Genomic DNA, 23,936 nt, shown 5'->3' on the forward strand with positions numbered 1-23,936 from the left:
ATGCTTATTTTTTTCACTGAGGATGCATCAATGCATATTTTTTAGAATCACACTATTGGATCATCTTATTATATTGGAGTGAGGCTTCCCTATTTATTTCATATTTTTTAACTTTTAAACCGTTAAATGTTTAGCAAGCCTTAACTAGTTCTGTGGCAAGCTATGATAGACACCGTTTTACCTCTATATATATGTTGGTGCGACATGTAATTACCGTGAGGGCGTTGAGCTCAGCCAAAGACGAAGGCCCACCTAGCACGCCAGAGACTGAGGACGGGCTGCTATTAGCGGGAGCGGGTGCGAGAGGCGGCCCGATCGCATGAGCAAGTGATGGTGCGGTGGTGTTGTTGTTCACGGAGTTGCTCGCGCCGAAACTGGGCAACGGGAAATCATGTATCGTATTGTCTGGATTTTCCTTCGTTCAGTTGATGATAGCTGGAACCAAGTTAGTAGCAAAATCATTTCTGCAGGCAGTTACAACTGCATTGACTGCTTGTTGTAGCAACTCATTTTTCTCCTCAGCTATTTTTTTGCGTCCTCAGCTGCTTTTTTCTCGACCGCAAGCTTCACCTTCTCATTGATGTTTGCCTGACTAAACTTCTTTTCTGCTTCTTGGCCTCCGGGCCCTCGTTGTAAAACACCTTCCACGTGGCACCGTCTCCAGCGCCATGCACACGACCATATTGCGGCCGCTGGTCTAGAGGGAGTCCCTTAAGTTCGTTCAAGGCCCGATTGAGAGGGGTGTCCCACTTGGGCCTCATCGGAGAAGTAGGGCTTTCGGCTGCAAGCCGGTGTTGCTTCTCCTGCAAAAGGAGCATGAACCGTTTAGGAATGTGTAGTCGACTAGGTATGGAGCTAAATGTAAGGTGGTAAAATAATAATTACCAGTAGTCTACTCAATTTCCTCGTGATATGGTCTGTGTAAAAAACCTTTTTTTCCTTGTCCCACTTGTAGCGGGCGCTGATGAAGTCACACTCCAAGGGGTTGGTGAACTTCGCGAAGGGGTCTGGGATACCCGTGGCTTCACGTTCCGCGTCCTCCTTATCCCATATGGGCCTTTTACCAAGGTAGCCACGGCTTCCGAGGCGATGCTTCCCCGTGTTCCTTTGCTGAAGGCTCTTGAATTTTGCAGCCTTAGCCTTGGCTTCCTCGGTAGCGCAAGTGTCCTTGAACTTTTCGAACTCCTCTTCCGTAAGTGTCAGATTTTCCTCCAGAATCTTGGACAGGGGTTCCTCAGCCTCAATAGCTCGTTTCATCCTCCCTTTCCAGGAAGCCAAATCATTGCTGAACATGCCCATGGCATGATTGTTAATCTTTTTCATCTTCGGATCATCCCACGGTTGTTCTATGTTATCATCCCGGTCGGGGAACTTGAATCTCTTGTGCAACTTTGTCAGGAGCAACTGCGTAAAATGTTCTTTAATCCTTAAGTCATCGTCGTTGATGCTCGCGCATTCCCGTAGGATGCATCCTACTTGGTTTCCATAGCACTTGCGAGGTTCTTCCGGCTCTAATGGCTCAAACTAGCCAGGTGCCATCTTTGTGATCACTAGTCGTCCAATCCCTAGTTTGTTAGGTTTTCGTATCATCTGCTTCTTATGCTTCTTCTTTTCGGTAGCTGCATCGGCGCCGGTACCTTCCCCGCCGGTATCTTCCCCGCCGGTCTCAGCCCCGCCATCGGTGCCGGCACCGTCGGTGTCGATGTCGGTGTTACTACCATCATCGAGGCCGACCTGCAAACCTTGCTTAGCGGTCAAATAGTCGAGGTACTCTTGTTCACCCTCATAATCCACCTCATCTGCATCTTGGTAAGAAGGCCCAGTTTCTTTGTTGTTCGACATGTTTCCTATGATTAATTCTCCTCGTTTATTTCTAAAAGTATGAAAAAAATGAGAAATGACATAAAAAAGAAATCTATGTGCCAGCACTCGATATGCCTACTATATAGCAAAAATCATGCCAAAATTCACGGAAAATTTCGGCATGACCTTTGCTTAAAATGGACATATCGAGCGCCTGAAATTCACCGGAACAGAAATGAATCAACATTCCGGCGTAACATAGGCCACTCGGATCATTTACCAAAATTGAACCAAAACATCGCATGTCCAAATGACATGTCCAAATTCCAAACATGACATGTCCAAAACATGACATGTCCACATATCACATGTCCAGTTCAAATTTGCATATAAATTCAGCCTACCTAATTTTTCTTTAACAAGGGATGTTGATTTGGACAATTGCTTAAATGATGCCTTTTCTTTTAACTACAATTGCTTAACCCTAAATTTCTGTCCTATTTTAAAACCTAGCTAAATTCATAACTAAATAGAAAGCCTAATTAACCTACTACCCTAACTAAAACCTAAGTAAATTAACCGAAGAACCCTAGCTAGCAGAGAGAGGGGGGGAGTTTACAGAGGGTGCATGGGCGAGGAGGCAGGCCCGACGATGGCCGAGGTTGGGAGGGGAGGAAGCAGAGGAGGGAGGCATGGCACATCGGGGTCGGGGGTGAGCGGCGGGGTCGGGGGCGAGCGTCGGGTCACGGTCGGGGGCGAGCGCCGGGGTCGGGGTGAGCGCCGGGGTGCGGCGGTGCGACGGGGGAAGAGAGAGTGGGGATTTGGGGGGAAAAGAGGCGGGATGAAGCAGAGAGAGTGAGGATTTTGGGTTAAGTGGACGTAGCAGTAGCGCGTTTAGACCAAACACGCTACTAGTATTACCAGCAGCTATAGCGGTTTTATACGGAAACTGCTACTGCTACCTTGACTAGTTGTAGCTCTTTTTCAGTAAACCGCTACTACTATTACCAGTTTTCCTTTCTCTTTTCCTTTATTTTCTCACACTTTTTTTTCTGAGAGCAGTGAACGAAGGGAAGGCGATATATATTGCATCATTTGACGGTTATAAATATCTATACAAAATAGGAATATATATATTACATCATTGGACCCATGCATAATAATGGCTAAGTGTGTATACAAAATAGGAACATATATATTACATCATTTGACCGATAACATATGGTTCCTCAGCGTCGATGTTTTCGTTTTTGAGTCAGCTTCTTTCCCTTCTTGTTCGTTGAAGAATAATTGAGCCCCTCATTGTGACTTTGCCTTTTGCATGGAGTATGATTTTTCTTAGGTAATGTAGTATTGATTCTTCTTTTGACGTATACTTCATCATCATCATCATCATCTTCCCACATTGGGTTGCCGTACTGATCGTCGTCTTCCTCGTTGGCGACTCCATCCATTCCAATGATGTTCCTTTTGCCTCTCTAAGGGAGTCTTGGATTAGGGGGTATCCGGACAGCCGGACTATATACATCGTCCGGACAATTGAAGCGTGAAGATACAAGACTCAAGGCTCCGGCCCGTGTCCGGATGGGACTCTCCTTTGCGTAGAAAACAAGCTTCGCGATCTGGATAATATATTTCCTTCCTTGTGACCGACTCCATGTAAACCCTAGCCCTCTCCGGTGTCTATATTAACCAGAGAGGATGGTCCTTCGAAGGCCGATCACAATTACAATCAGACCATCATAGGCTAGCTCTTAGGGTTTAGCCTCTACGATCTCGTGGTAGATCTACTCTTGTACTACTCATATCTTCAATATTAATCAAGCAGGAAGTAGGGTTTTACCTCCATCGAGAGGGCCCGAACCTGGGTAAACTTTGTGTCCCTTGCTTCCTGTTACCATCAGCCTAAGACGCACAGATCGGGACCCCCTACCCGAGATCCGCCAGTTTTGACACCGACATTGATGCTTTCATTGAGAGTTCCTTTGTGTCGTCGCTCTAAGGCTTGATGGCATCTTCAATCGCCAATAACACGGTCCATGGCGAGACTTTTCTCCCCGGACAGATCTTTGTGTTCGGCGGCTTCGCACTGCGGGCCAATTCGCTTGGTCATCTAGAGCAGATTGACAGCTATGCCCCTGGCCACCAGATCAGGTTCGAAAACTTGAACTACATGGCGGATATTCGCGGAGACTTGATCTTCGACGGATTTGGCCCTGTGCCAGGAGCGCCAGACAGTCACGACGAGCACGGCCTAGACCTGCCGTCGGACAATGCTTGGGACATCACCCCTGCATCATCCCCGGATCTAAATCCGGAATAGGTTGCGTCGCCCAAGGACGGAAGGGTAGACCCCGCCCCGCAGGCCGCATACTCATCGGCGGTGGAGCCGAACACACGTATCACCTCTGTGGAGGCCTGTAACCCCGGGCCCCCGGACTCATATCCGGTTGTTGGTTCCGGTCCGCATACCCTCGAGCCAGTCAAACCAGGTTGGGCTCTGGTAATGGAGTTTACCGCTGCGGACATCTTCCAGCACTCGCCCTTTGGCGACATGCTGAACTCATTAAAGTCTCTCTCTTTGTCAGGCGGCTCCAGGCCGAACTATGTCTGGCCCGAGTGGGAAGCAGGCGACGAAGGAATTCGTTGCCCACCCACCACCCACTTCATTGCCACGATCGATGATTTAACCGACGTTCTTGACTTCGACTCCGAAGACATCGACTGTATGGACGAGATGCAGGAGAAGCTCCAGAATCTCTGGGGCACGGGACTACTACCTTGTCACACGATATATACATGGTGGATACGCCCAAGAAGGACGACAGTGATAATCCGAAAGATAAAACACCCGGGCAAAAGCCAAAACGACGGTGCAGACGCCGCTCAAAGTCCAGCAACAGTAAAAATAGCGACAAGAGCGCAAGAAGGATCGATATACCAGTAAACCCCGAAGGCAGTAACGACCACATGGACCCAGCGATGGAGCAGGACGAGCTAGGTCACGCCAAACCGAGTTCGGAGCAAATACCCGAGCACAATGATCCGGAGGGACGAGCTCATTAAAACGCCCTAGAACAGGAACATAGTCCGGACGATGATGCATTCACCATTCCGGACGAACGAGTGGAATGAGACAACCTCCACCGAAAGCTTCTGGCCACAGCAAGAAGTCTAAAAAGCAGAAGCAATTGCTTAAAGCCGCACAGGAAAAGCTCAGTCGCAGATGGAATAAAGTGCTAGACACTAAAGAAAGATATGGCGACGATCGCCATACAAAAAGCTATCCAAAACGCAAGCTACTGCCAGAATTCGACGACGAGGTCGTTCCACCAAAGAATAATACGACCAGGAGACCAGACATACCGCTTCACAACCACAACAGAGCGGCTACTGACACCATGCACGATCTACATGAGAAGCTGGATAAGAAGGCCGGTGCATCCAGGTCCATCTACGGATCTAAAGGACACACCCTGGCGAGGGACTATGGTCACCCAAACGCTCATACAAGCCAAATACCGGTTCGGAATAAGCACCGGACACAACAACAGCCGACTACATGCCACAACGCGCCCAGATATAGAGGGGCTGCTCGCCCCCTGTGCTTCACCGAAGAAGTACTGGACCATGAATTCCCACAAGACTTTAAACCTGTGATCATAGAGGCATACGACGGAACGACAGACCCAGGGGTCTGGATCGATGATTTTATCCTGCATATTCACATGGCTCGTGGGGACGACCTCCATGCCATCAAATACCTTCCCCTCAAGTTGAAGGGACCAGCTTGACACTGGTTGAAAAGCCTCCCCGAAAATTCAATCGGGAGTTGCGAGGAACTCGAGGATGCTTTCACGGCCAACTTTCAATCGGGAGAGTCCGCCCGCAAGCTTTGGAACAGATTCCTCACTAAAAAGAATCAAATAGTCGACTGTTAGGACGCTGAAGCCTTAGCTGCATTCAAACACAGCATCCGCGACGAATGGCTCGCCCGGCACCTCGGCCAAGAAAAGCCAAGGACAATGGCAGCCTTAACATGCCTTATGACCCGCTTTTGCGCGGGTGAAGCTAGCTGGTTAGCCCGTAAAGGCACCAGCGACCCCAACACATCCAAAATAAGGGATGGCAATGGGAAGCCACGGCGTAATAAACACAAACGACAAAACAACGAAGAGAGCCCGGATAACACAACGGTCAATGCCGGATTCAGGGGCTCTCGACCCGATCAGCAAAAGAAGCCATTTAAAGGCAGTAAAGAGGGACTGTCCGGTCTGAACAGAGTCCTGGACAGACTATGCCAAATTCATGGCACCCCGGAGAAACCTACGAACCAGACGCATAGAGAATGCTGGGTTTTCAAGCAGGCCAGCAAATTAAATGTCGAACACAAGGGGAGGGAAACACCAAGTGAAGACGAGGATGAACCTCGCCAGCCGAACACTGGGGGATAGAAAAAATTTCCTAGAGAGGTTAAAATAGTAAACATAATCCACGCGACTCACACATTCACAAGAAGGCATGAACGCACGCCCAGAAACGCGCATGATGTAGAGCCCATCGTACCCACATTTGACCACTAGATGTCTTGTCCGATCACTTTCGATCACATGGACGGCCGAACTAGTATTCGGCATGGAGGATCACATGCCTTGGTGCTTGACCCAATAATCGACGGATACCGTCTCATCCACGTCCTCATGGACGGCGGCAGTAGTCTCAGTTTAATATACGAGGACACTGACCGCAGAATGGGGATAAACCCATCCAGAATTAGCCAAAGCAAAACCACCTTTGAAGGGGTGATACCAGGCGTTGACGCCCACGGCAGGGGCTCCATCGTGCTGGAAGTAACATTCGGCTCCCCAGGTAACTCCAAAAGCGAAGAACTACTCTTCACCATCGCACCCTTCCAAAGTCGCTATCACGCATTGCTTGGAAGAGCGGCCTTCGCCCGCTTCAACGCATTGCCGCACTATGGCTACCTTACACTCAAGGTGCCCGGTCCACGTGGCGTCATCACCGTTAGCGGAATCACAAAGCACTCTTCACGCGCAGAGGAACACGCGACGGCCCTGGCGGCCGGACCATAAGCGGCCTCCAAATATCAAAAACATGACTGGTCATTACGACCACAGACACGGTTAGACGAGTCTGGTAGCCCGAATAAAACTAAACCAGGGCCGTTTAGGCAACCCCATAGCGGATACCAGGGGCTGTGCATATTTAACACAGCCCGACGACTGGCTCAACCTTACCGGCAGGCCAACATATTGCACCTTTATTATTAATCACATACTTATGTTGTACTCTCCTACGAGTTTTCTTTTTTTCCCACAGACAACGTTCGCGCGATACCCTTCCAGGATACGGCACAATGGAGACAAAGGCGCAGACGTGCAGCAGGGCCCGTTCAATAGGTTTCTTTATAGATTAAGCCCCTGTGTAAACCTTTTCTACTGCCTCTTGTTGTTTAACGAACCCATGGGTTCCATACCCACAGAGGATACTGCCATTATTGGCATTTCGCCACGACAGATTAAAACGCACGTACCTAGAAATTTAGGGCTTATAGTAGGCTCTCGTCAGCCTATTTTCTTTTACAAAGACCGAATACCCTCGGGAGTGTTCAGCGTCACGAGTTTGGCCTTATATGCATTAGCTCCGAATCATGTCTTTGGTCAAATGTTGGGTTTGCCGCCTTATGTTTTGTTATTATCGGCTAAGGCATGTCAAAGGAGAACTACTGCGATTGTGCCCTGGTTATTCCGGATGAGCACCTAAGTAGAGAAAGCCGAAATCTGACTATCATGATACAGTGAGAGACTGTTCAGCCACTCGAAGACTCACCGGAATCTCTAAAGATTCCTCCGCATTAACGAAGGGCCGTTTCCCGACCATGTACACATGCGCCCGTATTCGGATGCACGCGAATGTACCAGGGGCTACATAGTAGCCCCACCGTTAGACCCCCCATGGCTAAGCGAAAGTGTTACAGCTATATAGTTCGGTTGCCTAGTTCGATGTGCGATCACCTCCTTAATGTACCAAGACGTTGGATCAAGTGTGATTAAGCATATTTCTCACGAACACCCCCGCATTGTATGCGTGGGGGATGAAGCCAACGACTGCTAACTTTCGAACTACTCATATCTATATAAAAATGGCCGCAAAAGGGACACAATCATACTTTCGGGCAAAAAGTATAAATATAGCCTCATAATCAAAATAAACATTGTTTTTTACAATGATTCGACTTATCACTCGAACAAGACATTCTTCGAGCACTGCGCCTCTATTAGGTGGGCACCTTCTGTGACCTGCGCCAAGTAGTGCTCGGACGGATATTGGCCCCCCGCCGGATCCTGGGTCGCTATAATGGTGGCCTCCATATCCGTCCAATAGGCTTTAACGCGGGCAAGAACCATCCGCGCACCCTCTATGCACGCCGACCTCCTCGTGGCGTCAATCCGAGATACGTCCCCAAGGAATTGCTGCACTAATCCAAAGTAGTTGTCCGGCTTAGGCCCCTTCGGCCAAAGATGGTCTATTACAGACCGCATTGCAAGCCCGGACAGCCAGTGGAGCTCCTCCACAGCAGCCACCTTCTCATTTAGCGGCAGCGGGCGAGTGGGAGCATTGAATTGCGACCAGAAAAGCTTCTCCACTTCTTTATCACCTTGGCCCTCAAAAAACATAGCAGCGTCAGCTGTACTATTCGCCAAGTCCGCATATGCGTCTGCAGGACTCCAGTGCCTAGCCAGGGGAGCATACTTCGGATCCAAAAACTTCGTCCGCAGTAAGTAGGAGTCCCCTGCCACGATTTTGTCGGCCTGTTGGAGCTCCTCCCGCATACCCCGGACCTCGGTCCGCATCTCCTTGGTGGCATTAAGTGCCTTGTCCATCTCGGCTGAGCTAGCCTTATTCTCCTTTTCAAGGAGTACATACCTGTCGGCGGCATTCTTCAACTCCTCAGCCATTTCGGCTATCTTTTCCTCGCTTCGGTGATGAGCAGCCTGTTCGGCTCTCAATTCTTCAGCTGCCTTTAGGGCAGCCGCATTGCTAGCCCGAGCTTGTTCCCTGGCCTGAGCAAGTTCCGCCCTCAGGGCCTCCGCTGCAGCAGCACCATCTGCAGTACAAACACATGGTATTAACATTATGCCACTCTTGCATTTTCCCATACAACATAATAAGGGAAGCAGAGCACATACCCTGTGACTCTTCCAGCCGTTTGTTTACCAGCGTGATATCGGTATCAATAGATCCAATCTGCCTCCTCAGTTCAGCAACTTCAACAGACTGGTCGGCTGCCGGATCCTTATATACCTGCGCATATGTACGGCTCATCCATTACTATATGATCCCCCGTTTGCCGCCTATGGCGGGCAACCAGAGTCTCAGGGGCTACTATCCACAGGGAGCACACCTATCGCGTGCTTCACGACCAAAAAATAGTGTATTTTTCACTACATACCTCAAAGCCTTTGAGCAGGCTTGTAAACGCCTCATTCAAACCACTGGTAGCGAATGAAATCTTCATGAGCACCATGCTCATTAAAGAGCGGTGCTCCTCCGAGAGCGTGGCTCGCTCCATAAGGCCCGGCAGTACGTCCGGACGGACATCAAACTGTTCGGACCCTTCTCATCGCCCCCCGCGGGAGCCAAACGCTCCGGGCTCAGGGCGACTAACGTCTTCGCTTCCGGCTTCGGCAGATCCGGACTCCTCCGTGACGACACCTCAGTGTCGCCCGCTTCATGAGGCAGAGAGGTGGGTGGGGTCTCACTCTCCATCATCTCCGGAGGAAGATCCCCCGAAGACGGACTCTGTCGAGAGGAGCTGCTCGCCGGACTGCAAAAGACAAAGTCCCAGTTATGAATCTCGGAGAAACACCATACCTTCGAATTAAATATTAACTTACAGCTCGGTGGAGGGTTGGCCCATTGGTGGGCACAACGCGGTGAGGATGCCCGTCGCGGGAGAGCCCCCTGGTGATACCTTCTTCCCTTGTTTGGGCACCTCCGCCTCCAAGTCTTCGGAGGCGGCCCTCTTCCTCCCGCGCGGGGAGGAAGCTTTCACCTCCCCTTTCCGACTATCCTCCGTAGGAGAGGTAGCGATTCCCCCGGTCTGGATGCGTAGTGTGTGAAGTTCGGCTTCGCTGCCCTTCCCTTTGCCTTTCCCTGAGGGGATTTTGCTGAGCACTTGGCGAAGCATCTTGGCGAAGCATCTTGGCAACGGTCGGACCAAGCGAACCTTCAAGAAGTGGCGCCGGACACCTGATTCTGTCCGCCTTGTTGAGCCATTCCTGGCCACGGAGGGATTTTTAGAATAATAGTTATGATAAATATAAATGAAGTGTCCAGCTTTAAGGTTACTTACTTGGGCATCTAGGCGATTGCAGCTTAGGCCCGCATCCTCGGTGGTGTCCGGACACTTTACTTGTGGTCCGAAGAATAACTTACACATCCCTTCGAGCTTCAGGCCGAAGAAGTGCTTAATGGTTCGCGGACCCTCCGGATTAAACTCCCACACCCAGAGAGGCCGACGCTTGCACGGCAACATCCGTCGGATTAGCATCACTTGCATTATACTGACAAGATTTATGTCCGTCTCAATAAGCTTCCGGATGCGATTCTGCAGTTCTGGTACATCACCGGCGGGCCCAAAATTCTATCCTACGTCAGTCCAAGACGCTAACTGTCACGGAGGGCCCGAGTGGAACTCGGGGGCAGCTACCCACTTTGTGCCTCTGGGAGCTATAACATAAAACCACCTCCGTTGCCATACATCGGATACTTCCAGGAAAGAACCCTCTGGCCATAGAGCATCCGTGTTCCTACTTATTATGGCACCTCCACACTCCGCATGTCGCCCCTCAATCATCCTCGGCGTCACATTGAAAGTCTTGAGCCATAAGCCGAAGTGTGGAATGACGTAGAGAAAAGCCTCGCACACAATAATGAATGACGAGATATGTAGGATGGCGTTTGGAGCCAGATCATGAAAATCCAACCCATAGTAGAACATGAGCCCCCTCACAAAGGGGTCGAGGGTGAGGCCCAGGCCTCGGAGGAAGTGAGGAATGAACACAACACTCTCATTGGGCTCCAGCATAGGGATGACTTGCCCTGGAGCAGGAAGCCTGTGATGGATATCGGCGGTCAGGTATCTGACCTCCCTAAGCTTTGTAATGTCCTCCTCTTGTATCAAGGAGGCTACCCACCGGCCTTTTGGATCGGATCCGGACATGTTGGAGGATCTGGGGTGTTGGAGCTTAGGTCTTGGGTGCTAGAACTCGAGGCGCGAGAAGGAGCCAGGGAGGTGGAAAAAAGGCGTAGGCCTTGACCCCTTTATAAAAGGGATGAATATCAAGAGTCCTCAGCGTGACTGCTTGAGACTTATCTAAAATACACGGAGTCATGCCAACGGTCGCCGTAGGGTCACAGACGCCCATATTGATGAAAAATCCCGTAATAAGAGGAACATGATCTCTGCTTTGGCAGGACGTGCCAATAAAACTGCCTCACAATGCGAGTCGAGGTGGAGCAGGAAACGCCGGTTCGTGTTGGACTAGGCCACGATGCAAGGGCACAATGTACAAGGATTGCCAGTAGAACATATTTATGCTATGTTCCCTACAATGGTGTGTGAAGATCATCTTGCAGAACCGGACACTATTCGTCGTATCAGATCCGGACACGGTCTACGTGTTCGATAATTACCATGGAGTATTCAGAGAAGAAACCCGCCTTGCAATGCCGAAGACAAGACTGCGCACCGGACTCACGGTCATTGAAGCCTGGTTCAGGGGCTACTGAGGAAGTCCTGGATTAGGGGGTATCCGGACAGCCGGACTATATACATCGTCCGGACTAATGAGCGTGAAGATACAAGACTCAAGGCTCCGGCCCGTGTCCGGATGGGACTCTCCTTTGCGTAGAAGACAAGCTTCGCGATCTGGATATTATATTTCCTTCCTTGTGACCGACTCCATGTAAACCCTAGCCCTCTCCGGTGTCTATATTAACCAGAGAGGATGGTCCTTCGAAGGCCGATCACAATTACAATCAGACCATCATAGGCTAGCTCTTAGGGTTTAGCCTCTACGATCTCGTGGTAGATCTACTCTTGTACTACTCATATCTTCAATATTAATCAAGTAGGAAGTAGGGTTTTACCTCCATCGAGAGGGCCCGAACCTGGGTAAACTTTGTGTCCCTTGCTTCCTGTTACCATCAGCCTAAGACGCATAGATCGAGACCCCCTACCCGAGATCCACCGGTCTTGACACCGACACCTCCTCACGACAACACGGCTGGGATTGCGCGGGTCGGTTATGAAGAAGCATTGTGTCACGTGCTTAGCGTGTACCCATGGTTCGTTTTTTGCAATAGCGTTCACGGTAGCGCTCTTTGCGTCGGGTATAGTCATGGTAGTGAAATTCTGGTTTTCTCTGTCGACATTCTTAGCCCATCTGACATGGAACATGGTCGTGTTGTGCAGTCCAGCGTAGTCAAGCTCCCAGATCTCCTCGACCCTTCCGTAAATTCTTTCAGTTGCGCCGTTGTCGCTGCCGGTCATGCATTCCATCGTCACCCCTGAGTTCTGATCATCACCGTCCATATCTTTCGCCTCCGTGTAGAACGTGTATCCATTGATATCGTATGCCTAATAGGTTACGAGGTTGGGCGAGGGGCCATGTGCTAAGGCGTATATGAGCAATCCGTCCTTAGAGCCCTCCTCCGGGGGATTAGCAATAATATGCTCTTTGAACCAATGCAGGAAAGTGGAGTTGTGCTCTCTAGTAACTTCGGCGTCCGTCCTGCATACCCCCCGGTCAAGATACTTCTTTGCGATAATTTCTTTGTGCAGTGCCATGAAAGGATCTACCTCGTCTAGGTGTTGTAGCACTACCAAGTTTTCTCTGTCAAAGTCGCTGCGTCGATCTAAGTATGCCACGTGCAGTTCCTTGCGACCATTTGAGTGACCTTCTCCTTCGAGCCTCCCATCGTGCTTGTTAACGGGCAAACCAACACTAACACCAGGCGGCTGCAGGTCTGCGCCATATAGAAAATTCTTGCAGAAAGGATGGACTCTTGTGTCAGATAGCCCTGGACGATGCTTCCATCTAGACGGGACATGTTACGAACGAATCCTTTGATGATCCCATTCATCCTATCAAACGGCATCATGTTGTGCAGAAATGATGGCCCCAGGTCTATTATGTCATCCACAATATGGACACACAGATGCACCATCACGTCAAAGAACGCGGGCGGGAAGTACATCTCAAGCTCATTCAGTAACACAACGATCTCTTCCTGTAGCCTTCTGAGCTGCTTCACATTGATTGACTTTCGAGAGATGACGTCGAAAAAGTTGTAGAGACCAATAAGCGTGTCACGGACGTGCTTGTCCATTATCCCTCTAAGGGCAACAGGTAGTATCTGCGTCATCATCACATGACAGTCATGGGACTTCATCCCGCTGAACCTTTTCTTGTCCGTGTCTAGATATCTGCTTATCTTGCCACAGTAACCGGAACTAACTTTGACTTCGGTAAGGCGCTTAAAGAATTGATTGATCTCAGCCTGACTTAATGTGAAGCAAGAAGGGGGGGCAATAATCCTCTTTCTTTATTTTCTTGCCCTTCTTCTCCCGTGCCTCTGTCTCCGTCTCTGTCTCGTCTGACATTTTACGGGGCGGCATGTGCAGATCTTCCCTGATTTTCAAATCTTACAAGTCTTTTCTTGCCTTCGGCCCATCCTTTGTCTTATCCGGCATGCCCATCAGTGTTGCAAGCAAGCTCTCAAGGACATTCTAACAGATATGCATTTGATCAAGGCAATGAGGTGTATCGAGTTTGTGCCAGTACTCCAAGTCCCAGAACACAGACCTCGTCTTCCATACCTTCAGCAACGGCTCCGGCGCCTTTCTTCTCGTCTTTCCCGGCGCGGGGCACTCCTTCTAGTTTTTCAACAGCTCATCGATTTCGGCACTGCTCCGCTTATGTGGAGGTCCTCTATGCTCAGCGTGACCATTGAATAGATCTCCACAGTTTCTCCACGGGTCGTCCTGTTCGAGCCATCTTCGATGCCCCATGTACACAATTTTCCTAGACCCGCCATCTTTCCTTGACGTTAGCTGCTGAGACGTCGTATCATCCATGCACCGCATGCATCCGCAATATCCATGGCACACCTGGCCTGCGACATATCCGTAACCGAGATAGTCGTGCACTGTCATGATCAATGCGACTCTCATGTAGAAATACTCGCCTTTGCTGGCCTCCCATGTCTTGGCCTGTGTTTTCCATAACGTGTCTAACTCCTCTTGAAGTAGCCCCAGATACAAATTAATATTATTTCCATGTTGTTTCGTCCCTTGAATAAGCATGCTCATGTGAATGTACTTCGACTTCATGCACAACCAGGGGGGAGGTTGTACATCCATACAAACACGAGCCATGTGCTATGGTTGGTGTTCTGGTTGCCAAACGGATTCATGCCATCGGTACACGCGCCGAGCATGATGTTCCTTGCATCACATTCGAAATACCGATAGAAGTTGTTCAACGCTCTCCACTGGCTTCCATCCTTGACGTGTCTCAGCTTTGGATCATCTCCATCGTCGGGCTTCTTCCTCTCCGCGTGCCAGCGCATTAGCTTTGCTTCCTTGGGATCTACAAAATACCGCTGGAGACGGGGAGTGATCGGTAAGTACCATACAACTTTCTGGGGACATTTCTTCCTGTCCTTCTTGTATCGAGAAGCATTGCAGACCAGACAGCTTGTTTTTTCCGTGTGCTCCTTCCGATAAATTATGCAATGTTGATGCATGCATGGTATCTAACGTGTGGCAGATCAAGAGGGTACACGATCTTCTTGGCCTCATCAACACTACTAGGACATAGATTCCCCGCGGGAAGAACATCCTTTAGGTACTTGAGATGCTCATCAAGGCTAGTATCGGTCCTTTTGTTTTTAGCTTTCATCTTCAGGAGTTGGAGCGTGAAACTCAAGCGGGTCACCTCAGGATTGCAACCATCATACAATGGAGTGTTTGAGTCTACCACCAATTGCTCCAGCTTAGCCTCCTCTCTAGAAGCAGCTCTCTCAGTACTCGTCTCCTTGTGAAGCAATGCGTGAACATGAGGGTCCCGCACGATTGAACTTAGTACCGACGAACTCTGTTGTGTGGAGTCCACGTCGTTCTCTCCGCCGCCATGTCCAGCCCCTTCTGCTCCGCCATGTCCATCCCCTTCTCTGCCGCCATGTCCAACCTCTTCCCTGCTGCCATTATCGATCATCTCTTCGTCTTGCCCCATGTCATCATTGCCTGCCCCGTCGGCGTCCTCAACATTATTATGCTCATCTTCAATTATCCACCCAGTATAGCCATCCATGAAACCAGTCATGAGCAGGTGCGCTTCGACACGACCATCATCATAGGGGTCGAGCCAAACTATTCCTTTGCATTTTCGACACGGACATAAAACCTCTGTCCGGTTATTTTCTTTCATGTCCTGCACCGCCGACCGCAACCACCTGTCCACCATCGTTCCACTGACCTTCATGAACGTATTCACGGTAATAAAAAACAAATTGATTATAAAAATGTGTGCATGCATCAAAGTCATACAAAAATTTGGCATGACCTTTCCTAAAAATAGGACATATATAGATCTAGAGTTTGCCCGGAATTCGCCGAAACGGAAATAAATCGACATTTCGGCAAAACATAGGCAACTCAAGCACAATTTGGCGTCAACTCATGCCACACACACAATTTCCATAATATTGCCCAATTATCATATCACACACACATACACATATTTCCATTTTGCAAAAGCATGAAATTTTAATCACCTCTATCTCGAGATTGAGCACACGGTGGAGATGATGATGTAGGGAGATCAAAAGTGCACAAAGCTCTTCTTGACAAAGATAGATCTAGTTAGGAGGAAAATAGGTCACTTGAATAAATGCTACATCTACCTAGCTAGCTAATTTGGGAGGAGACAACTTCAACTAGTGGAGGGAAGGAAAAAGATAAAGGAGATGCATTAAAGGAGGTGGTGTAGTTAGCTAGGAGTAATGAAGAGAGAGAAAGGTAGGTAGAAGAGGGAGAGTAATGGGGAAGAAGTCTTGAGGAAGAAGAAGAGTGAGAGAGGGATGATGTGGGAGGTAGGGGAAAGGGAGGAGAGGAGATGGGGGAGGGGAGGGGAGGACGGGTGGGGAAAAGGTGGTGCGGTGATGCGCCTTAGCAGTAGTGTGGGAGGAAAAGAGCGCTACTGCTAAGGGTTTAGCACAGCGCGCTTTAAAAACACGCGCTACTGCTAAACGGGCCAACCGTGAGGACAATTTCAAAATTAGCAGCAGCGACGTGAAAAAAAAGCGCGCTACTACTATTGCTTTAGCAGTAGCGCGCGTCGCGCCACCGCGCTGCTGGTAAACTGAAGTTTCTGGGTTCTGTCGATACATTTTTGTAGCAGCGCAGTTTATCCATCAAGCGCTACTGCAAAATTTTCATCGGCAGCGCGCTTTTCGGAAGATCGCTACTACTAAGTAGCAGTAGCGCTTCTTTTTGAGCCGCGATGCTGCTAAGATTCTGTGTATAAGGTTTTCCCTAGTAGTGGGATTGCCTGCGTACCGCACTACCGGACGGGTCTCCTTCGACGTGAGCTGCGGTGCATCACCCTCGGCATTGGAGGTACACGGTGACGTGTTCGTGTGCGAACACAATTTTTGGCGACTCCGCTAGGGACGAAGCTTTGGACGGTCTCCGGCCTGTTCTTGCTACGAAGAGATCGTCATCTAGGGTTTGCAACCTACAAAGGTAATATGAACACCCAATTCCCCTTTGTAGATGCAAATAATTCATATGTTGTTGCTAGATCACCTAATGAGCATAATGTATCGGCTAGCTCTAGTTTTATCAATCATGCATCTAATTATGTGCAAGGGCCGATGCAAAATAATCTTCATGCTTCAAATTCTTATGATTTTAGCAATGTACAACATATGTATCCTAACTCTCATGCATCGGCAACCCCACAAATCCATATGCCGATGAACAACATGATGAGTTTGGTTAATCAATTTGAAACACCTCATGTTAAACTTCCCAATAGCACACAAGAAAGTGTTTCACCCTTTTATTCATTGGCAACTAATTTGCAATATGTAAATCCAACATTGCCGATGGATGGGAGAATTGGCCATGCTACTACTAGATATTTGGCCAGTTACTCTCAACCGTCATATGCTACACCTCATGTAGTAATTTTTCGGCACCGTATACAACTGTAGATGCTCATAATTCGGCTCCGCACCTTCATGGTCATAGCCGAATAAGTGAAAATTTTCCAGGAGTTCACATGCCATCATCTAATATTGTAGCATATGATGCATCCTCTACGCAATTGCATAATTTCGGAAACACCTCATTGCCGAAAGAATCTGAAAGTATTGCGGAGCGATCCCTTCCTGAAGCGATCGTGGCTGCATTAAAAAAGAGCTTGGCACAAAACAAGAGAATTAATGCTCTTTGCCTTGAACAATATGAAAAGGGGTAGTTTCCTGATTATGCTGCAATAAAGGCTAGAGTTTTGCAGGAAGATGAAACTTCATCAATTGGTAGTATTGGTGAGAGAGCATATGGTTATACAGAAGTGCATACACCTCCACCTAGTACCGCAGCATATTATACACCCCCCTACACAATTGCAAAATTTCGGTAACACTAACACTTCATTGCCGAAAGATCCTAAAAGGATTGGGGGGCAAACTAATCTAGAGCGGGCTGAAATTGAGAGGGGAGTTAAAGCTTTGCGCGATAGGGTGCAAGTAGTTCGCCAAGAGAGAATTGATAGGGAATTAGCTCAAAGAAAAGAAGCCTTGCCAATTGATATAACCAGTGAAAAGAATGATGATTCAGAAACTAAAAGTGCTTCGGTTGAAAAAGCCGAATCAAGTAGTATATATTCCGAATCCATCAAATCCAAAGAGGCAAACATTGTTGAGAAAGGGCATGGAAAGTATAGCAAGACAACCATACTTGATTTTTCTGAAGTTAATGGAACCTACTTCCTGCCCTATGAGTTTCGTGCCATAGAAATTGACGAGCTTCAAGAACAAGAACAAGTAGCCGAAGAAAGTTCGGTGGACAAATATCTTCAAACTAATGATGCATGAAATCAAGAAAAGTTGATGACAAGGCGTTGGAGAGCTATCCGAAGGCGGAGCAAGATATTCTTCAAATCACACCACCATCACGCTCTCCCAACATATTTGAAGAGGTATGTCTAGCAATTGATGTACCTGTTTTCAGATTTGGTCATGACTTAGTTGTTGATGCATATATTAGAAAAAAAATTCATAAAAAATATTGAGAGACCAATGAAGAAGGGTAATTTATTTGTTAGCAATCAGATTTTCACAAAGCATATCGGTCAACACATTACACCATTCAGAAAGACCGATAGCGAAAAATTATTGCAGCCAAGGCATTCCCCATTGCTTTGTCTAAAGTTCATATCTAATTGGGTAGCTTTGCTTATTTCTTACTTGGCTTACACTTGGTCTCAATTGAGACATGTATGTTCTAACTATTTTCGTTTCAGAAATTTAAAGCCAAGGTTAAAATCTTCTTAGCAAACCGATGCAAGTCTAGTTTATTATCCAATGACATCGGTAAGAGAATGCAAAATGAAATTCATAGCCGAATGGGGTGATACAAAATCTGAATCATTCGTTTGCTTGACTCCAAAGCCGTTCTCACAGCAAGATCGACTAGAAAATAAAAAGTTTGCCTCCAATTCAAGCATGTGTGATCAAATATTTGATTTGTTGCTGAAAAATAATTACATAAGAATTCTTGATCACCATGTCAAGCCATCAATTGAAGGACGAATGTATTGTAGGTTGCATCATTCGTTAAAATATAACTTTTAGGATTGCAATATGTTTCGTCAAATAGTTAAATCATCCATTGATAAAGGACGATTAAAATTTGTTGAGACACCAAGAGATGACCAGTCTATTCCGATTGGTCCCAATGGCAAAAAGTTTTTGCATCGGCTGCTTCAAGCCGATCCATTTGAAGAGAATGTAAAAGGTGCAGGTGATGGGATCAAGCTTTCAAGTAAAGAAGTTGTTGAAGAGTATAACGAACATAATCTTGAGGGCGAAAATTCCATCAAAGCTACAATGGAGACGCCAAGGACTGGGGGGTAGCAAGCAAATCCAATGATTGATGAAAGCAAACTAAAAGAAAACAAAGGCCACAATAAGCGCAAGTGTAAGAGATCGAAAATCGCCTTCGTTGAGCTATTGAATAAATATCAAAAGAAGAGTGAAGAGAAGAATGCTTATCGGCCAAATCATGCAAAGAAACCAAGATCACCCCCAAGGCGCAAATATGAGGATCGGTATTGGCAAAGTGAGAATTTTAATGCAACATATTCATATCCTTATTTTGGGCCGCCAATGCCAATGCCGTGGATGCCTCCCTATGCTCATATAGATCCATATCCATCATGGGGCAGGTATGATACAAGGGCACATTCTCCATCTTATTTAGACCATCTCACCAATATTATGCAGCTCCAAGAAGATTAACATCTGAACAACCACGCATCAAAGACCGTTTCAATCACAAGGAATCGGTTCAAAGCTCAAGGAAGAAGAAAGAGGTGGTAAAGCAAGTTTACCGTGTGAAAAGAGATGGTCGTAAGTGTGCTACTTCAGATTTGATCTCAAATAACAAAGAGCCAATTAAAGTGTTGACATTGGCTACAAAAGGCAAAGAAGTGAAACAATCAATTGATAAAAATCAAAGTGCCAAATCTGAAGAAAAGAAGTTGAGGGTGCACAAGGCCCAAAAAGATTTGCCATTGGTTGAAACAAAATCACAGTCGAGGTGCTCACTCGGCTTATCATATTGGCAAAAGAAGGAATTACAAAATCTTAGTGCACAAGAGCTGAGAAAGAAGAACATGGCATGGGTTCCCAAGAACATCAATCAAAACAAAAATGATGTGCATGCTTCTATTTCAACAAGTACAATAAAAGTGAAGAAGGAAAAGAATGAAAGCAACAAACAATTAAGCCAAAGGTGCGCATCACAACATGAAAATCTTCGGTTAGCACATCATCCATTTTCTTCAACCATGTTGTTGATGCCTTATTTGCCACGGAATTCATCCCTAGGTATGATCAATTACCCTCCATGGATTCATTTTGGTCCATGGATGCAACATAATTTTCTATATCATGAGAGGGTATTACCAAATCACTATACATTTGGTTAGTTTCATTTTTGTTGCTAATACAAAGGGGCCGAAATATTTTTTTTGCTATTTTATTTGTTTATTTTGGCTATACATGCTTTAGTGGATGAATTCTACATGGACCTCATGGTAATGGCCGATATTTAACTATCGTCCTAAGAAACTATGTGATCATGGCCGGTGTGGAATTGTAACATCGTCCTTAGTTCAATTGGAGACTAAGACAAGGTACATGTTAAGTGATATTAGCCGTGTCTCTCTAGTACTATGGAGATTATATTTTGATGGTTCAATTCGTAGTAATGTCCAAAGTGTTGGTGTTGTTTATATATCTCCTTATGGTACTATTTTTGAAGCCTTATGCCGCTTAAAATATTTTTATGCACGGTTAATCAAAGCCGAATATACATTGTTATTCGGATTGAATCTTTTACTTGCTATAGGTGCTATACATATTGAGACTTTCGGTGATTCGTTATGAGTAGTGCAACAAATATCCAAGGGTTATCAATGTTTTGACGAATCACTTATAATTTATCTTGAGGCACGTCTAGATGTAATATCCTCCTTGGGTTGTGTTGGTGTACTAGAGTAGGGGTACCCTAGTATCCCGAACTTGTGCATGGGCAGTGGCAGCACCCCGCGGCAAGGCTTGCCGGGTGACCGCCAAGGTCCTCCATGGTTCCTTTGGAGCCATTCAAGAACAAAGTATTCAAGCCAAGGAGACAAGACCCCGGCAAGAGGAGCTTGCCGGGAAGGCCAACCAAGGCATCTCAAGGAACTTGCCGCGACGCGCCACGCGTCCCGGCGAGGCCCGGTGAGCGACAAGCTTCCAGACGCGACAAGACAACAACCGCAGCAAGGCGCTTGCCGCGGCAAGCTACCACTCTGTACCTGCGCTCCAGCACATCCACCAACGTGTCGCCCTGGGGCCTTTCCAGGCGCGCGTGGCAAGAGGCTGTGTAGCCAGCGGTGCGCGGTGGCAAGAGACGCTGACAAGATTGCTATCGTGGCGAGCGGTGGCATCCCTGACGGTCCCTTTTTGCACTATTTGGGCGACGTAGACGGGCATTTAATGCTTTTGTCCCCTGCCGTCAGGGTTAGGTATGATACACTATACAGGTAGTTGTACCAACCGCAATTCCTTTTCCATTTTTACCATTGTCTACGTTGCCACCTGTCGGAGACCCCTTTAGCATATAAAAGGAGGCCCATGCGCAACATGGAGGGGAGGAGGAAGGCAGAAAAACACTCACGCTCGGTCTCGTTAGCAGCTAGAGTGTACTGTAGCACTCAGCGCTCCCGAGCAAGAACTCAATACACTCAGACATGCAGCAGTAGGACTATTATCTCTCCGGAGAGCTCCGAAGCTGGGTAAACTGCTCGTGTGCTTCGCCTCGATCCGCTCTTCGTGCGATCTCCGCCCCCCGCCGAACCGAAAGGGGCTCGGTCCGCCGGTCCCATAGGTGTTCGTGGATCAGCTTCCCCGACATCTTTGGCGCGCCAGGTAGGGGGCGTTGAGGTCGTGTGAACCTGATCCGGCGTTCACACGAGCTAGATCTTCATCTTCTTCATCGACATGCCACCGAAGAAGAAGGCTTCGGCGGTAGCTGTTTCGTCCACGTCGATCCCACCACCACAGGAGCAAACGGGTGGTGGGGTAGACGCCGGCGGAAGAACGGGCATCGATGAGGGAGCTCACGGTGCTGCCAGGTCCAAGGACAAGGCTGCGCAGACCTCGGCGTCCGTACATGCACCGCGCCCATCTCAGGAGGCGCAGGACCGACAGCGTCATGGTATTCGCAGGGCCATACGTTCGTTGGACCAAGATCGAGCTGGTGGATCTCGGGGTGCTCAAGACCAGCATGCACGCCAACATGCTGGCATGAGCGAGACACGGTCGCCTGGACGGGATTCTGCTCCTTCTAACATAGTTAGAAGTCCGAGCATATCCCGCTCCTCGCACCGTTCGCCACTGCCGCCCACCACTCCAACAGAAGCTTTGGCGCGAGCTCAACTACTCCTGGATTACCCTCCAACGGCAGACAAGATCTACCGGGAAGCAGCAGCCGCAACAGATCGCAAGTCACTTGCGGTTGAAGCTCCCGGGGCGAAGAAGAAGACCAAGTCCGGCGAGAGTTCTGATGCCCACTCCGGCAAGCGCACCTCTTCGGAGTGCTGCGCTACCGTCGAGGACGCACCATCGAGCTCCACCGGCAAGTGTAAGAAGACAATGGCAGCTCCACTAGAGACCAAGAAGGTGTCCGCCAAGAAGGTCCTCAAGATCAACACCAAGGGTGCTGAGGAGCAGTCTGCTCCGGCAAGCCCTAGGGTTTGTTCCGTTGAAGCAGACGCTCCCGACAAGTTTTTCTCCGGCAAGCTTGCCGGGGAACGTCAAGCTCCGGCTGAGCCGCAGGTTCTCGCCGTAGAAGCGGACGTTCCCGCAGCAGCAGATGTGCCTTTAGTCCTTGTTGTCGAGCCGCAAGCTCCAGCATGGGCACAGCAGATTGTCCGTTTCCTTCAGACAGGAGAACTTCCCGAAGAGCAAGAAGAAGCGGAAAGAGTAGCCCGGCAGTCAAGTATGTACCAGTTTTTCGACAACACACTGTACAGAAGAAGACTCAACGGCGTGAAATTGAAGTGTATTCATCGGGAAGACGGACAAAAGCTGTTGGCAGAGATACATGGAGGCATATGTGGTCACCACATTGGCGCAAGAGCACTTGCCGGCAAAGCGTTCCGGCAAGGTTTCTTTTGGCCGACAGCCCTCCAGGATGCAACTGCACAAGTAACCAAGTGTGAAGCGTGCCAGTTCCATTCCAAGCAGATACACCAGCCAGCTCAAGCTCTCCAGACGATCCCTTTATCCTGGCCATTTTCGGTCTGGGGGCTCGACATCCTCGGCCCTTTTCCCCGAGCTGTCGGGGGCTTTGAGTACTTGTACGTTGCAATCGACAAGTTCACAAAGTGGCCAGAAGTGGAAGCAGTGAGGAAGGTGACAGCACAGTCAGCAGTCAAGTTCTTTAGGTCGATTGTTTGCCGCTTCGGGATCCCTAACAGGATCATCACCGACAACGGCACGCAATTCACGAGCCGAACTTCATGCAGTACGTCCAAGATCTTGGCGCCAAGGTCTGCTTCGCTTCTGTTGCTCATCCGAGAAGTAACGGTCAAGCGGAGAGGGTGAATGCTGAAGTGCTGCGCGGGCTCAAGACCAGGACTTTCGACAGGCTGCGCAAGTGCGGAAAGAACTGGATTGAGGAGCTGCCGGTGGTTCTTTGGTCGGTCAGGACGACGCCAAATCGAGCCACTGGCCAGACACCTTTCGCTCTAGTCTATGGAGTAGAGGCAGTTCTCCCCACGGAACTCGTATACGGGTCACCTCGAGTGCTCGCTTATGATGAGCTTGAGCAAGAGCAGTTGCGACAAGATGACACGCTGCTCCTTGACGAGGACCGTCTTCAGGCCGCTATACGAGCTGCTCGATACCAGCAAGCTTTGCGCCGCTACCATAGCCGCAAAGTTAATGCCAGAAGTCTCGAGGAAGGCGACCTTGTTCTTCGGCGCGTTCAGTCCGCCAAGAATTCCAACAAGTTGACGCCAAAGTGGGAAGGCCCTTACCGGGTGAAACGAGTCACTAGGCCTGGCGCTGTCCGCCTTGAGACCGAAGATGGCATTCCGGTGAGAAACTCCTGGAACATTGAGCATCTTCGTAAGTTTTACCCGTAAGGCGCGGTTGCCGGAACCTGTTCCGGCAACCACCTTTCGTACAAGTCTTGCCGATGTTGCATGTAATCCTTTGTACGAAGCCGGGCGCAGACCCCGTGCATAAGTAGAGCTCAT

Source organism: Triticum dicoccoides, chromosome 7B, assembly GCF_002162155.2.
Source record: "Triticum dicoccoides isolate Atlit2015 ecotype Zavitan chromosome 7B, WEW_v2.0, whole genome shotgun sequence".
Classification (NCBI taxonomy): domain Eukaryota; kingdom Viridiplantae; phylum Streptophyta; class Magnoliopsida; order Poales; family Poaceae; genus Triticum; species Triticum dicoccoides.